This window comes from Miscanthus floridulus, chromosome 15 (genome assembly GCF_019320115.1).
Source record: "Miscanthus floridulus cultivar M001 chromosome 15, ASM1932011v1, whole genome shotgun sequence".
Classification (NCBI taxonomy): Eukaryota; Viridiplantae; Streptophyta; class Magnoliopsida; order Poales; family Poaceae; genus Miscanthus; species Miscanthus floridulus.
Window position 1 is genome coordinate 4,563,890 of NC_089594.1, and position 18,546 is coordinate 4,582,435.

Below are 18,546 nucleotides of genomic sequence, written 5' to 3' on the forward strand. Positions count from 1 at the left end.
TGAAGGTGCGGTTTGTCCTGCGGGATTCTCGAGAGTGTCTGCTTTGGGACATCATTGGGGGGCAAGGGCATGCCACGGTGTTCGAACTCCCCAACCTATCCGTGAAGCTCGAAAATGCCTAGAAGCAAGACAAGTTCGCTCAGCAGTTGGTTGAGGTCGACCTGCAGCTTGCCGGGGAGGTGAGTTTCTGGTACTTGTCCTTGCCTTTTGAATCTTTTGTTGGTTGCCTTAGTGTGCTTGTTTTTCATAGAGTCTGAAGAAAATGTCGTCCCGCAAGTCTTGCTTCCTTCGGATGGAACACGCCCAGATGGCTGTGCTCGAGCGTCAGGTGGAGTCTGCTTGACGCGAGTCCTAGGACCGAGCGGCCATGGTGACCGTGGAGCGGGTGGAGGGGCAGCGTGCAGTGGAGCGGACGACTGCCACCGAGCAAGGGCTCAAGGCAGCGAAGGCCCGCCAGGAGGACACCAAGGTGGGGTTGCGGGTATCCCTAGCGAACACCGAGGCGGCGCTTCAAGAGGCCTTGGCGGCCCTTGAGCCAGAGCATAGAAGCATTTAGAAGATTTTGTGCAATCACAATCATGAGCACGAAAATTATAGCAATCTAACATACCGGCATCCATATGCAGCTTGCAAGAACAACAGTAGCAAAGAGTGATGTGCACAAACCGGGTAAGAAATACGGGAACCTGTCAAGTTTCCACCAAATGTGAGTATTACAGATAGCAAGAAGTATCTAATTTCGATAAAAGAAAGAATACCTTCCAAAGAATCAGTCTGGTGAAAAGATGCCTGGAAATTTTTCTGCACGCTGGCATACAAGAATTGTGTTACGATTTCTAATAAAGCATAGCCAAAAATTGTTACATTCTCTACTATACCAGTGCGAGGTAGCCTCCAAGAGCTGGTCTAATGATCAGACCTATCCCCCAAGCGGTGCTGACCTACAATTACAAGAAATTGAACTTTAGAATAAAAACAGCTACAACAAGAGAAGTTCAAATTCCGTTCATGAATATATTACAAGTGATAGTCCCAGAGCTTCATGTTCAGGTCGGCAAATTTCAATAGCATAAGCCTACAAAATTTGTCCATAAAAGGCATCAGCTGATTACATCTTGCATAAAAGTATTGAACAACAAGCTAATTTACCTACTTTAATTGGCCCAAGCAAACCATTTAATGCACCAAGGAGAAATCTTGTAGCTATTGCCATCCAGTAACTAGTACTAAGCCCAAACAAGGTATTAAATATGACCCTGCAATATTAACAAGATTTATTAGAGAATTGCCATACACTACTACACAAATGATTTTGCAAGACGGTACCCTTTTATTAACGAAGGCGGTCACAAAATCCAACCGCCTCGGTTAATGCCTGCGATTAACAGAGGCGGGCACTTTTTATTTTGTGCCCGCCTCGGGAAATGGATTTACGGAGCCGGGCATCTTAAGACAACCGCCTCCAAAAATATTTTATTTTCGGAGGCTGTCGACTTAAAGAAGCCTGCCTCCGTAAATACATTTTCGGAGGCGGGCGCACTATAAGGCCCGCCTCCTAAAATACTGAGGCCCAAAGGAGCCCAGAAGGCCCGTTACCAGGGTTCCATATATATACCAACACTCAAACGCTAGCTCACTTCATCCACCCTCAGAAGCGCCTCAGCCCCGTGCGGCGCCCTCAGACCCGTGACTCCGCTCCTTCTCACGCGACTCCGTCACACTACACCACAGCCCTAGAATAGTGACGTACGGTCGGTCGGTATAGGTCGATATAGCGACTTTCCATCAGTCGGTATAGATCTATGCCGACACTTACTGGAAGACGCTGAAAGTGGCGTCGGTATAGCCTATGCCGACCGATAAGTTTTTAGTGACCGACTATCAGACGCCTTAGGGGCTATATATACCGACACGTAGTTTGAGGCTATAAATACTTTTAGCAACTAACAGTCCGACGCGAACCATTCACACAGAGACAAAATATATGTTGCTAATCAATACATAATGACCCCAAAATTGTATGTTATCAATGCACAAACATTCATTACAGTATACATTAACCATGCAAACATGGACATTGATTAATATGAGCATAATACATTGACACTGGTTCATTCATGCATACATGAAGTTTGTGCATGAGCAAGCCATCAGCACCTCTACCTCTGCGTCAAAAAAAACACCTCTACCTCTACATCCTATCCTATTTCCTATGAACAAAAGTCATACATCCACCATTTGTTTCCAAAAGCCTAGCTCACTAACACCAAAAGCTCAATACTGAAATTTCACTAACAGTTTTTAGCAAATCTATGGCTTGCATGAAAATCCTTATTCTGTTTTGAATATCTCTTCTCTACAAAAAGTTTGGGCATCTGCAGACGAAGCTTTTGTCTCCCCCTTTATCAGGAAGCAGGAAGGTAGTGTTCTGAAATAAAGCAAGTATATAAAATAAGCTATTGGAAAGCATAGGTTATAGACAGATAATACATTTCATTAATTTGATAAAAACAATGCTTGCACATGGATTGCTACTTCTCTACACAACCAACCCATAAGAATTAAGCAACATAGAACCAGAATTATCTCTTTTCAACCAACCCATAAGAATTCTGCCACTCCAAAGATTTGGGAGGCACCTAAGCAAATAGAGCATGTCATTACCAAAGTAATGTAGGATTCAGAGAGAAAAAAGGGATATTCACCTTTGTGCTATCAACATGTCCTTCTTGAGTGTACCTTCGTACTATAATGCAAGAACTACCAAACATGAGCTAAAATGATTTTTATAGAACAAGCAATGAGGGCTTTGGCATGGCAAGTGAGAGGGAGTCTACCCTGGCCATTGCTGATCTTCGTCTGAAGAAGAAACTAGTGGGCCTTGTGTGTCATCAAGAAGGTACTGAGTAATCTCCTAATGTATTTCTTTGGTCAGCACCTCGTTGTTGGCCAATGCTAGATTACCTGAAGTGATCTGCTCTTTACTTGATGCCTTTACAGGCTAGCTTCACTAACCTATATAGAAACACCAAGAGGTCAAACAAATCCAACCAGATACACTTTTCATAGAAAAACAAACAAAAAGGTATGAACAAATGAAATAGTTGTAAAGTTCAAAGGAAAATAAGTTAATTGGATGCAGATAATAAAGTGTATTTGAAAGCTATGTCAGGTTAGTATTTGCAGTTAAGTTCCCATAGACAAACAAACAAACAAAAAATGAATATAAGCAAATAGCCAAAGACCCAGGGTTAATAAGTTACACATGCAGGGAGTTTAAAGTTATTCGAGCCAAAGTCGTTAATAATAAAATATGCTTTCTGAAATATATCTTATAGAGCCCAAGCTAAGTAAATTGCTGCAGTTAACTTCCCATTGGATGCTGTATTTGCATCATAGAATCAAAAAGTTTATTATCTAAAATTTCTAGGACATGGACAAATCAAAGAAATTTCAAATACAGTTATTGAAGAGTGTGATTGCAATGTATCAACATCACAAATAGCTGTTTGATGAAAGTAAAAAATGCAAGGGCCCAAAATATGAACTAATATGAAATGTTGCCCCACATTTCAGATCAACATCTATACAATTTAATTTCCTCCTACAAATAAACACATGATAAAGAATTCTTACACACTCAACTGAACTATCTATGTATATATCATAAAGAGAGGAACAAGATAGTGTATTCTTACAGCTTCAGTAGGTGTCTGAGGGCAGAAAAAGATGTCTGAAATATGAATACATCTAGTGAAGTTATTATACTACATATAACTGCACCCACAGATGTAAAAAAAATTAGTCAACACCTTGTAGCAAATGAAAAGCATGAATTCACATGAAAGCAGATAGTGATTTTTATTTAGCTCTGTCAATTTACCAATCTCTGCATGAATTGGGCCTTTCCGTCTTTGAAGAAAAGTTCCTACGCAAATACCAACCTATCACAATTCTGTACAATTCAACACCAACTCACAAATGCTATGCAACACTATCAACAAGGTAATGAAAAGCTCAGAAACACAGTAAAGTAGTGCAATTTTGCGGATTAGTAGATTATTTGAAAACAAAGTAGTGAATTAAAGTAGTGCAAGTAAGTTGATACCTAAAATTGGAAAACAAAATAGTACAGTACATAGATTAGGCCAAAAATGTAAGTTTGCATTTTTGTTATGGTTTTCCAAACCTTGGTGACAACAAACCAACTACCATGGATAATATGTGCATGGCTAGACCAGCAGTAAATGCACATTAGGAAATTTACTTATCATGCCAGAATACAAAATTATGGTTTTCTTTTCCATTGACTCGGCTGCTTTTCCAGATCTGGTGAACTACAACAGTAAATGAACATTAGGAAAATTTACTTACCACTAGAACATTAGGCGCCCTGGCATGACGACAACAGTAGAAATTTCTATGCACTTCAATAAACATGGCCAAACAATTACACAGCCATGAAATTGTAAAGCCTCAAGCATACGATGTTACCAAGATCTAAAATAGGCACAGGAAATGATATAGATAGAACTCGTTCCATTTCAGGGGCATGACAAACTTCAGTAAAATGCTCAATTACAGAGCGTATAAGTCAAAGTTAATCGTACTCCTGAGATGGAGACATGGAGCTGGGATGAAACAAACGAGTGTTTAAAGTAAGATTAGATTATGTTGGTCCAGGGGAACGACTGTATCTGCAGACGATCCTGCTATGCTGATTGACTAATGACTAGAAAGGCAGGGCACAATACCATGGCAAATCTCTTTATAAGATGGCAAATTATGTTTTCCTACTAAGAGCCCATGAGTGGTTCAATTTAGAAACAAAGTTGCTAAATTCACTAATTTGGAACAAGGGCATAGCCCTGACACAATACAGAACACTAATTTTGTGATTATATTATCTGAACAAACTGGTAAAAATAAAATCGTGGAATCATAAGCAGCAGCTAAAAATGAAACATTGGCACACTCATTTGCTTATCACCTCACACAACCTTCAGCTTTAGCTAGCGAAGATAAGTACAAAGTGTTTTTATATATGTTATCATCAAGATACACCTGTGTTCCAACAACAATCGTTCACAGTAATATATCTATAGTTCTTTTCCACTATTCTGTGATGCTATCATGCTAGTAACATTTTGAGCAAAGCAGGTTTCAGAGCACAAAGGCAAAGCTAGAGCAGGGTGCAGATGGTGCTTCGAATTCTATCGTGCGAGCAGGAGGCAGCAGGTTTTAATAAACCTAATACCAAAATACAAAGTTTGGTTTTTCTTTTCCATTGACTCGTCTGCTTGTTCAGATCTTGGCTACACTAAGGAACATAGCAGGAACAAAACAATAGCATCAATAGATTCGCACAGATCTTGGAACAGAATAGGGGGTCATCGATATCAGTACCATGGATAATCTGTGCCTGCCTATAGCTATGGGATCCAGTAGAATCTAACCAAGCAGCCGACAGTGATGTAGAGTGGAATAATCAAAATTGAAATCTCGAGAGAATAAATCCATGACATCCTCATCCGGATCTCCTATCCCCAAGTAGCAGAAGCAACGGCAAACCCCACCCCCACCTGCAGCGGATTAGATCAGGACCAAGGGGACCTACAAGGCAGGGAGAAAGGCACAAGCAGTTGGTTACCTGGTGCCGGAAGATGGGGTGAACGGGGAGGTGGGGGAGGACCACGCCCTGTGCCTCGTGGCCATCAGTCAGTCGGGCGGCGGGATGAGCTCGAACAAAGTAGCAGCGATGGTGATGGCGGCGGCGCGCTTCTCTTCCCAAGCACCGCTCTTCTCTTCCTTCTCCTTGGGCTGCCCCTTTGAGCTGCGCGTTGAATCGAGCTCGATTTGGGGGAAGATGAAGGGCTGGGAACCAGTGGAGGGGCGGCAGGGGAATTTGGTCAGCTGATGTCAAGTTAGCGGGTGGCGGAGAATTGGGGCGGCAGCGGCGGGGGTTTGGCGCAGACCGTGGAGGACGGCGGGACTAAGGGGAGACTGGCGGCGGCTGGGGAGTTGGTGCAGGCGACGGCTGAAAACGTGAAGAGGTAGGGTTTGAAGCGGAGGGGCATCTGGCCTTGAAATTTTTGGGGAACGCACCTTTTCCGTTTCCAGTGCTCTCGAAGCATGACCCTATAGCGACCGAAGGTATGTCTTTTTTACTGTTTTATGCCGACTGATGGTTCAACATTACAGCTAAATATTTTTAGCGACCAATAGTTCGTCTGAAAAAGTATATTTACCGACACTTAGTCCGTGGAGCAGTTATAGCGACCAACTGTTCAACGGTATTACTGAACTTATAACGACACACATGTGACGCTATATCAGTGTTGTGGTGTACTACCACCCTCCGCGCTCCCTCTCCACTCACTCTCCCCGCTTCGCTCGCACGTCCCTCTCCTCTCCCCCCCCTCCCGTTCAGCGCTCGCGCCCCCTCTCCCTCTCTGTTTCTCGCAGGCAGAGCACGGTGGCCGGCGATGGCCCTCACTATTTCTCTAGCGCGGAGCACGGTGGCCGCGCGGCAACCCTCTCTGTCTCTCTCGCGCAGAGCATGGCGGATCCCGGCGGCTAAAGGACCACGGAGGTGGATCCCGGCGGCCACCACCAGATCCGGCGAGGAGGAGCCCGATCCAGCGGCGGCGCGGCTCCAGTGGCCGGATCCCGGCGGCCAGAGGAGCACGGAGGTGGATCCCGGTGCCCATCTCCTCCATCGGCGAATGGCCCCCACCTCCTCCACAACAACGGCGTCCATCTCCTCCAACACGACGACAGCGGCGGAGGATCCGGTGCGGATCCAGCGATGGGGACCGATACGGGGTGCTGGCGGCGCAAATCCGGCGTTGGGGGCTGGCGCGGGGTGTGCTGGCGGTGCGGATCCAGCGATGGGTGCTGGCGGAGCTGTGGATCCAGCTAGCGGCGGCGGTGGCCCGTGGATGGGCTCGACGGGCCCGTGGATGGGCTCGACGGGCCCGTGGACGGGCTCGGCGGGCGTGTCCACAGGATTTTCTTTTTTTTTGTATTGATTAACCGAGGCGGGCAAAGCGCCCGCCTCCATGGTCTGTGCATTAACCGTGACCTTCGATTGAAGGTGGTTGCTTTTCCTGCCTCCAAAAATCCAAAACGCCCGCCTCCATAGAGTTTTCTGTACTAGTGATATAAAATGAAATTCATTATAAGATAGGAATGAAAGAATTAATGCTTTAGTCAATACTGATGGAAGCAAAAACATTTACTAACACAGACAAAATGCCAACCATGACTACTGGCTTTCTCCCTGCTATTCCCCAAACAGTTGAAGTCAAGCATCTACCAAGCATAAATGAAGCGCCTGAAAATTGTCCAGAAAAAGTTCAAAACATCATATATATACCCAACCATCTCACATGTGAATGAATCAGCAATTTATGAGGACTAACCCAGAAGTCAAGCATAGAAACCAATATCTTCTGTTCTTTTTGCATCATGCAAGTCTCTTATCTGAGAAAGAGATAAACTTATTAGCTAAAACAAATATGCACGCCGGCGCATATATATGGAAAGAAATGGGAGGGGCTGATGAGAATTAATATTGACAAATTAATAGTTCTATCACTAGATTATTGATATATATACATAACAGTGAAAGATCCTTAGGATTTAGGTTAAGAGGAATCATGACATACATACCATGAAATACAAAAAAGGGAATAGTGATGACACCGGTAAAGCTGAATAGGGCAGGAGAAATATAAGTGTTAATAAATGTACACTGAACTTTTTGCAAAAGAGAAAAAAAAACATATGGACCACTTACCGCTAGAATGATAGTATTCCATAGTCAGCAATAATTAGAAAATGATTATCCAGCGCGGCAACAGGTAAAATTGCGTACATGGAAAGGGACAGTGAAAAATAGAAAAATAGCCTATTTTTGTAAAAAAAAATCAAGAAAAATTATTGGTAAGTGTTTCTAACGTTATTTATAGAGTGCTTAAGCATGACTTTTTTTAGGGAGTTGCTAAAATTCAGGTGCCTGGATTTTAACTTCATTTCAGGCGACGGTTATTGCACATGTTTTATGTTAAAATTGCAGCTTTAGTTTATGCAATTTCTGTAGGCCGTAATCTGCAATTTCCAGGTCCAAGAATAAAAAACCCGCTAGACAAAACCACGTACCTGAAAAAATTTAATCTATGTTGGCACAAAGACAATTAACATTATACAATTATTTTCTGTAGGTAGACATGGATAAAAAAAATAATAATATAGTATGACAAAAAAACAATTAACAAAACAATCTAGCTGCTACTAGCCTACTAGTACTACTCAGCACGTTAATGATAGGAGCATCCAAGGAAATCCACCTCTTTTGCCTCATACATGCTGCGTCGCATAGCTTCAGCATTCGCAGGTGCATGTGTGCTGCAACAGCATCGTCGCTCCAACCATGCACCAGCTTTTCTAGCACCACGGAACGCACCAGTGATGGCACGAGTGCACGACGTCGCCTGAAGGGACTTAAAAAAAATCAGGCGACTGATAGATAGGAATTGTGCTTTTTTTATTATAACAGTGTTCTCTAGATGGTTCTTATTGTACCCTTGACATATAGTAATAACCTTTTCCTCGATCTGGTACATCTGAATGTCTAATAACCACCCAATTCCTCTGAACTTTTGACCGTGAAAAGGAAAAAAAAAAGTTTCCTAGAATATCAAGAGATATACAAGCCAGAATATTTTTTTCCATTATCATCTTAGGAGAAAATCCAAGCAGGTTGGGAGGACGGAATTCCAATCCATACCAGTAGAAAGGCAGATGATCCAGACATACAAGAACTCCTTGTATGGCATCCCCTCCTGGAGGTCCTTCTTCTGGTCGTAAGCACAGTCTGGGCACCCCGGATGGTACTTCTTCTCCAGCAACGGCGAACTGCTGCTCTCCTCCATTGGTGGCCACAAAATGTAATCCTCAACTCTGACGAGCTTTTTGCTCAGAGAACAAGAAGAGGAGGACGTGCTCTTACACCCTCTTTTCTATATACAGAGAGGAAAATATTGTGGTGTTGGTGAGTTCCAAGCTGATAGACATGTACAACTGTATGTATACTGCGTCAAGATCGCCAAGAAGAAGACGACGACGGAAGAAGCCAAATGGTACTGCACTGCGGCACCGTTGCGATGGTTTGGGTGACCCATGCCGCGCCAAAGCAATTGCATCACGCGTTGCGTCATCGCCACAGAGAGAAAGAGAAACATGGAAATGGACGGCCGGCGGCGCCAAGGAACGACAATCGCAGGCGACACAAATATGGGGGTATTTGGAATTTGGATCAATGGCCTAACAAATAGTTGCTCTGTTTGCATGCTAAATAGGAGAGGGCTAAATATGAGCTAATAATAAGTGCTAATGGAGATTAATCGGTGGTTAGATCACATTAGCTCATAATTAGCCCATGTTTAGTTTATATTATTATAAGGTGGGCTTAATTTTAGTCTTGGGATACAAATTAACACCCCCAAAGTGAGAGACTTGGTGTGGGTGAGGTGTAGATTTTGCAAGGAAGTCCAGATGCATCTGTAACAATTGTTGTTTTCATCTCAACTTGTGAGGTGTAGATTTTATTATTAAGGAATGTGAGTTTTACTAGGACCACACCATGCTAATTGTCCTGGTCAACAAAAAAGTTAGACTACTATTACAACTCTTGGTATTAAAAACGATAATGATACCCTCAGGGTGTCTGGAAGGACAGACGCGGCGCTTCCCGAGCCTACGTGCTACTGGCCCAACATCGCCTACTCTCTACGGCTCCTCTATCTCTCTCTCTCAAAAATATCTCCTCTACTCCTCACCGAGGGTCATCCTCTCCACTCCACTCGTTCACGGCTCCTCTATCTCTCTCAAAAATATCTCCTCCACTCCCCACCGAGGGTCATCCTCTCCACTCCACTAGTACCATGGGCAACAGCACACTGCTCAGCATCCCTGCCCACGCGCGTGCTTCACTCTGCCACGGGCGGGCCCCATGCCTTCCTCCCAATCACGCAGCCTAATGGTACAACTGTGGTGCTCGTGCCCTGCATAGTGCGTGCTCGCCCTGCCCGCGCAGGTCCACGTCACACTAGCTGCGAGTGCTCGCCCCTGCCCTCCTGCTTGCCAGGGTTGCTCGCGGCCTTGCGCAGGTGGTGCTCGCCCGCACAATGCTCGCCACTCCGCTGGCGCACCTGTGAGCTCCATGCGCCGCCGCCGACCTCTGCGCCGGCGTCGAGCTCCACAACGACGAGCTCCATTTGTCTAAGCAGGAAGGTGATATTGCGCTAAAAGCGCATGTTGCAAGAGTATGTTTCAAGTGTTTCAGATATTTCAGAGATATGTTGCAAGTGTTTCAAATGAATGTTGCAAAAGTAGATCGGGATGTTGCATATGTTGCAATGGTTGTTAACGTGTGTTGCAAAGTTGTGTTCCCAATGTTTCATTTGTGTTTTCGACGTATGCTGCAAGTATTGTATCTAGATGTTGTATATGTTTCACACATAAGTTGCAAGTGTTTCATCTGGATGTTGCATATGTTCGACATATATGTTGCAAGTGTTTTATCTAGATGTTGCATATGTTTTGCAATGGCAACACACGTGTTTTCCTGGTGTTTCAGACAGATGTTGCAAGTGTTTCAACTGTTTCAAACATGTATTACAAGTGTTTCATCTAGATGTTGCAAAGTAGATCTGTTGTTGCACATGTTGTAGTGGGACCCATCTGCCGCAACCGCTTGCTGTGCGAGGCCTGCCTTCATGTACGTGTGTGTGGAGGGGCTACGAGCGGTAGGCGCGGGAAATGGTGCGGCCGTAGATCGAGACACGACCTCGCGTGGGCGCGCGTAGGCGTAGGAAACGGAGCGGTGTGGGCCCCCACGTGAAGTAGGCGTAGCAGCATGACCTTACACGGCGGCGCAGACAGGCACAGCAGGCCCGGGCGTCCGGACGCTAGCCCCGGTCTGGACGTCCGGGCGCTGGCCTGACCGTATTAAAAATGACATGTCGCCTACGATACAAATAAAACAAGAAAAAGTCAATATAATCTTGGATTATTGTTGTTGTTCTACTTCATCTTCTAACTTACAAAACCGGGTATTCTAGTTCTACCATCTTACATATCCAAAATTGTTTAATCTAACCGCTCGGTAAAACCGTCATGGCTTTTAGGGTAAAAAGTGCCCAAGAAAGGCTAAAATTATGGGGTTATATTTGCAAAGTGACCATGCTTCGGTTGGATTGAAGGCATGTAAGAGTTTTAGCGGGTTATTTGTAAAAACACCAACTGACAAAGAAATGAAGATAAGTAAGAGGGGATGTTTTAGGACGGAACCAATATGCCAAAGATTAATTGTATATGATGCTTTGAGCGCAACATGTAGATCTCTCCAATGCGCAACAGGAATACGCATGTTTGTATTAAGATAGAAGAATTGAAGGTCTACACAACATGGCATGGCCAACCATGCGCTAAATTTGGAACCACACTCTATAAGGAGATTGGGCAATCAAACTTTCTGATCCATTGCTTAGCTTCATACTTGATCACCTGCAGCAACGATTGGAGCATTGTCAATGTCTTCCTGAAGCACATGACGTTCCTGTCCATCCAGATGCTCTAGGTGATCAAGGAAAATAAGAAGTCAAGCCCGTGTCACTTGTCTGGTTTCCAATTGTGCCATAACTTATACCACCTGCCAAAACAGGGAAGCACATCAGTCTGCGTTGGGGCACGAAAAGCCAAGCCTGGAACAGATGAACCACCAAACCTGGAATGTTAAGGAACACGTGACCAAGTGGTGGTCGCAGGTTTCCTCCACTTGATCACACACAAGTGACACAATGGGTGGGGTTCTAGTGGCTTCGATCCGTGGTTGTGGGTCGTAGCACAAGTAGGGCCCACGTATTAGATCGAACCGTCATGGCTTTTAAGGTAAAAAGTGCTAATGAAAGGCTAAAATTATGTGGTTAGATTTGCAAAGTGACCATGCTTCTGTTGGATTGAAGGCATCTAAGAGTTTTAGCGGGTTATTTGTGAAAACACCAACTAACAAAGAAATGAAGATAAGTGAAAGGGGATGTTTTACGATTGAAACCTATATACCAAAAAAGAATTGCATATGACGCTTTGAGCACCACATGTAGATCTCTCGCATGCGCAAGAGGACTGCGCATTTTTGTATTAAGATACAAGAATAATTAAAAGTCTACACGACGTGGCGGCATGGCCAACCATGCACTAAATTTGAAATGTGAACAACCATCGAATTGTCAATCTAAGGAGATTGGGCCGTCATCAAACTACCTAGATGGTCGTTTCTGACTCTGATTCATTGCTCCGCTTTGCCGTTCATTACCTGATCTGGAGCACCTGGCATTCCTCTCCTTCCAGATGCTCCAAATGATCAAGGAAAATAAGAAGTCGAGCCTGTGTTGCTTGTATGGTTTCCAGCTGTGCCGCAACTTATACCAACCGGTCAAGCAGGGAAGCACATCCGTCTGCGCTGGGGCATGGAAAACCAAGCCTAGAACGGATGAACCACCAAACATGAAATGTATGGAACACATGACCAAGAGGTGGTTGTAGGTTTCCTCCACTTGATCACACAAGTGACACAACAGGTGGGGTTCTAGTCCGTCCATGGTGTCTTGGGCGATCCATTGTCTAGAATGTTTGTGCTTGACTAAGAGTCAAAAGAAGATCTTCACCCGGAGCACGTTGCCCAACACTTCCAAATCAGGTCATGGCCCCGGAATTGCTTGGCTCTTAGGTGAAGCACCCGCAACGTCACATGTAAAAAGAATACTAGAATAGCATGCAGGGACCCATGCTTGTGGCTAGAAAGTAAGTTTGTACTTAAATGCACATGTCCTCTCTGTTGTGCACATATCACGCTACACATCAAACGGTGGACATCATAAGAGCATGTGACCTTGAGGGTAAAAAAAACAGTAATGCTCTCATGAGGGCGTCCGGACGGAGGGACGTGGCTTCCACACTCGCTAATCACTACCGCGCCGTCCGTTCGCTCCCGTCCACGCCCCTTCCAAAAAAATAATCTCTCCACTGCGCTGCCGCCTTCCCCACTCCGCGCTCCATTGCGTCGCTCGCCTGCACTACGGCATCCGCCCGCAGCGGCCGCCTCCACCACGCTACCCACTCGCCACAGCCGCCTCCACCGAGCCAGCGAGCTTCCGCGATGGATGCACCAGCAAGTAGGCGATGGGAGGAGCTTCGTGTGACGCCATCCCGCCAGCAAGTTACCCACGCCGTTGTCGCACCGCCAAGCTCCATGCGCTGTTGTTGACCTCCGCACCGGCATCGAGCTCCGCAACAATGAGCCTCTATTCATCCATGCCGCAAGGTGACATTGCGCTAAAAGCGTACGTTTCAAGTGTCTCAGTAGTTTCATCTGGATGTTGCATGTGTTTCATCTAGATGTTGCACATGTTGCAATGGCTATACACGTATGTTGCGAGTGTATGTTCCAAATGTTTGAGTTGACGCATGTTGCAAGTGTATGTTTCAGGTGTTTCAGACATATGTTGCAATTATTTTATCTGGATATTGCATATGTTGCAATGACTATACACATATATTGCAAGCGTGTGTTCCAAATGTTTTACCTATTTTAGATGGATGCTGCAGCAAGTGCTTTATGTTGCAACTGTTTTCATTAGTAAGCGCGGCAAGCGCCCAGGCAGAGGTGGAGGCGGTCCCCGTGGGTGCAGTAGCATACGTAGCAGTGGCAGGCGGGCAGCCATGCCACCTGCACAGGTGAGCAGCATGTGTAGCAGCAGCATGGGTAGCATGCGTAGCAACAGGAGACGGGCACACAACACCAGGCGCAGGTGGGCAACGCAACATGCGCAGATAGGTGCAGCAGGCGGGATAGGCTCAGCAGGCAAGGCCTGGGCGTACGGACGGGGGCTAGGGTTCGGACGTCCGTGCACTAGCCACGCCAAAAAGAAAACTATAAAGTCTGTCTGCTGTACAACCATGTGTTTCAGCCAAAGCTAGCACATGGTTGTTGGTTGCCTAAAAAACACATGAATTCCAACAGACAAAAAACCATGTGTTTTAGGAGAAGCTAGCACACAAATTCCATCAGACAAAAAAGGCCCACACAGACCAGATCTGTTGCTTTTGTTAGATGTAAGTTCTGTGCAATTGAAAAGCCCAGTAACTAAGATGAAAGAGAGAGGCCCACTAAACATGTAGCAGCCCATAAGCCCAACAAATAGGAATTCTATAGGAATATAACAGGTAAACTAGGGGAAGAAGCAAAGAAAACAGGGGAAAGATCTGCGTGGAGATCAGATCTACTTTGCGTGAGAAAAGGCACCGCTCTACTCACATAGAGCAGGAGAAAGCTAGAGAAATCATGCAGAACAGAGGAAAGGAGCACAGATCAGATCGAATAGAAAGCACAAACCTCAACAACCAAGGTTAGCACACAAATCTTATCAATCCAATCTGCTTGTATATGTTACATCCATGGAATCTGTGGTCATCAGAGAGCAAAAGGATAGCCTACACCTTGTACTTCATCCAGCAACAGGGCCCGGCCCTGGTTCCATGGTTCCTCACTGTGAACAAGGAGCAGATCCAGCATATATTATGTGAGATAAGAGGATGTTATAGCTATCAGAATCACACACACACATACAGACACAAAACATATTTTTCTTGGCCAATTTCTATAAGTACTTTTGCAGCCACAGCACACATAAATGTTCTGCATTTCCTATATTCCTCTTGTAAAAGAATTATAAAATCTGAAAGATAAAATTGGAGATTTCAAAATAGTGCAACTAGTATTTCCTATTAATGCAATTATTCTGTACATGTATATAATTTAAAAACCAGCTCATGCAAGTATTCATACCGCCAGGACTATCAATTCAATTAGCAGTTTTGGCAAGATTTCACAAATACAACCAGAAATACTGCTACATGTCTTTTGTAATCAGACCAAATTTAAACACCTAATGCTTGCTTTTGCACAATATTAGGTTCAATGCATGGAGAAAAGGCCGTGCTCTACTCATGCAAAGCAGGGCAAAAGGGCAAAAATCAGATCAAAGAGGAACCACAAACCTCAACAGCCAAGGTTAGTCGACCAATCATTTGAATCCAATCTCCTTGTGTGTGTTAGATGCACGGAATTTGTAATGATGAGAAACCTTCTAACTGTCAAAACATGAAATTTAGATGTTATAACAGAACATGAATCTAGAAAGAAGAACAAGGCAGCAGGAAATGTCAGAGGCACAATATCAGATTCAGAATTATGAGAAAATGAATCACCAAGAAGAAAGCAACAATAATGTAAAATTACTCCTAATTCAAAATAGTTGACACAAACAATAAATAAATGAGAACTAATGGCTTCTTTATTTTCTTGCAGGTTTCAATTGCTTCCCTTCTACAACTAATACAGGCACCAGTCAAGTTTCATCAACTACTTGAGGTAAGAAACACAATTCAATGATGCAATGAAAAAAAGAAGAATCTAATAAAAAGCTATATAAGTACTCAGCTACTTGCTTTTTTTATGAAGCAGAACGATATGTATGTCACAACAAGCAGATGTGATGATTATCCAACATCAATGAACTCACAAGAAGCAATTAAAGAAGTGCAGTTAGCTCCTTATCAAATATTTGCAGGCACAAATTGTTCCAGTGTCCTTTTAAATAACTTCACATACAAAAAGGTGAGCAAAATCATTGCTTAGATTCAAAAATGCCAAGATAAGAAGGTTATTTTTCGACTAAAATATATTTCAATGCAGGGAGGCTACACTAAACTTATGTTGAAACAAATCATGAACTCTCAGGAGGATAATCAGACTAACAGGAATATGCAGCTAAAATTTATAATACTAGTATACAAAAATTACAATTTAGACATATGCAAATTACACACATATGTGCAATGTAAATTTAGCATAACATGACTATAATTTCAATGCTTCATTATAAACTGTGCAGCAACATGAAGAGATGCAATGATCATTAACAAAGATGATACTTGGAAATGACTGGAATGAGGTAAAACTATATTATATATGCTTGTCAAACTAGTTACGTTATATTATAAATGGTAACCATTCTCATTATCAAACAAATAAAACAGAATATGAGCCTTAAAGATCTAGATGGAATCTTTGGATCACAAACTGACTGGTCAATATCAGAGTCAAGAATATCATATGAGGTAGATACAAATAGCTGAGCCAATTTAATTACATTTATAAGCAATACAAATATGTACTGGCATCAAAGTAAAACTTATCTTTGCAAAAACAAGATGGAGAAATGGCAATCGTCGTTGATGATGATGATGGAGCAACGACAAGCATAGCTGATGATTATAGATCTGAAATTCAACAATACCATTGGCAAACTGATGTATTCAATAACATGGACGTTGATGAGGTACATAAAAAATGATCTCTTCAACTATTTCAGTACAATGTTTTTTATGAAGATTCGGGTTGAATGACATCCCAAGGACATGAGTACAAGGGTTTGGTGACTTTATTATGTACATATTCCATGCACGTACAACCTCTTGAAATATTTGTATATATAGTTTCATACATTTTAGTGTGTTATTTATGTATACTGCTCGAATGGAACCTTACACGTACGTATTTATGGACGTATATTAGCAGCATAGAATTCGTATATGAAAAGCTAATCGAAACAAAAAAGAATTGAATTAAAAAGAAACCATAAAATAAAAAGGAAAGAAATGGAAAAAAAATGAACCTTTAGTCCTGGTTGGAAACACCAACCGGGACTAAACGTGTCATCCCTGGGGCAAGGTCTTGGGGACCATTTAGTCCCGGTTGGTAATAGCAACCAGGGCTAAAGGTCCACTTTCAGTCCCGTTCCCCGAACGAGACTAAAAGGGGGGCCTTTAGTTCCGGATTCACAATCCCAGTTGAGAAACCGGGACTAAAGGGGGTTTTCCAACCGTGCTCAGTCCTGCACTAGTGGGTGGTAAGAGATGGATCCAAGGGTCCTTAACATTGTCGTGTCAACCCAAAACCCTACAATGATACCATTGTGACGCTGCTGAATCAAGCCACAACATGGTATTAGCATGTCAATGCCAGCTAGTCACTACGGGATACTGTGTATTTACCGAGTGTGATTAACACTCGGCAAATAGTGCTACACACTCGGCAAACTCTTTACCGAGTGTCACACTCGGTAAAGTGGACTCGGCAAACAACGACTCAGTGAAGTTATTTTACCGAGTGTCTAATATCGGCGCACTCGGAGCAGAGATTTACCGAGTGCTACAATGACACTCGGTAAACAATTATGACTTGACGGTCGTCAGCCTCCAAACTGACCGTTAACGGCGACATTTACCGAGTGTCACCAGCAGCACTCGGTAAATAAATTAGCATTTCGTGATTAAAACAATTCCGCAAATAAACTTCAGGAATAATGTTTACCGAGTGTTCCCACTCGATAAAAAGTAGTCAAATATTTCCGAGTGGGGACGCGGCACTCGGTAAAAAATGGCACACTCGGCAAAATTCACAGAATCAGAACCAATTTGGTTCTGTTCTCTGTTTTACCGAGTGCTACACTCGGTAAAACTGACAGAATCTCTGTTTATATGTCCACATAATTTTTTTTGTTTGTTTCAGTGCATATCCAGTCACAATAAGCAACAAAATCACAGGAAATTATAATAACATGACAGATAGGCAATATATATCACATATATGTCCACAAATGTCACATCCACTCACAATAACCAACATACGTCGACAAGCACCATGCAAAGTCCACAAACACCATCAACATATGTCCAAAGTCCACAAAGTTCAACCAAGTCCACAGTAAAACATACAAACCCATCAAACAAGGTCGGATGGCCTGTCACATGGTCGGAGGCCTGCGGAGAAACGGAGTCAAGTCTAGGTCTTGATCACCCTGCATATCGTTGTTCGATCCAGCTGTAGAAGGTCCCTAGAATGAGATTGCACATGTGAGTTATCTGGATCAAAGCAAATTCTAAGGTCTAAGCTATGGTAGGTCAAACTAAGGTATAAGTCGATGGTAGCTCTATATGACACGAAAGTGAAGAGTGCATCTAAGTGACTCACAGGAGTGCCATCGCGCAGAGGTGGAGGCAATAACGGTATCATCGGCGGCGGCGGAGGCGGTGGAGGCTGGCCCATGCTCTGAGAAAAACGGGTCATGTACTCGTACCAGTCCTTGTGCGCCTGCTGGAAGGCCTCAAGCTGGGCCTGCACTCGCGCCCTCTCCTGTGCCAACTCGGCCTGGTGCGACAGCTCGAGGGCCTGAAGCTGGCTCTGTGAGGCCTGTTGTGACTCCTGCAGGGCTTCAATCTAGGCCTACAATTATTTATCACATAGTTAGAATGCAAATAAAGAACGAGTAGAAAATGAATGGACAACGAATGCAACAGAACTAACCTGGAGTGCTACCACCTGGGGCTGTGAGCGTGGGCGTATGGCCGGACTCGAAA

The 18,546-nt window shown here is 43.8% G+C and overlaps 1 pseudogene; it reads right to left on the minus strand.

Moving 5' to 3' along the window:
- Positions 1–487: 487 nt before the first annotated feature.
- LOC136506861 (protein ZINC INDUCED FACILITATOR-LIKE 1-like) lies at positions 488–8,936 on the minus strand (annotated as a pseudogene).
- Between the last annotated feature and the right edge of the window lie 9,610 nt (positions 8,937–18,546).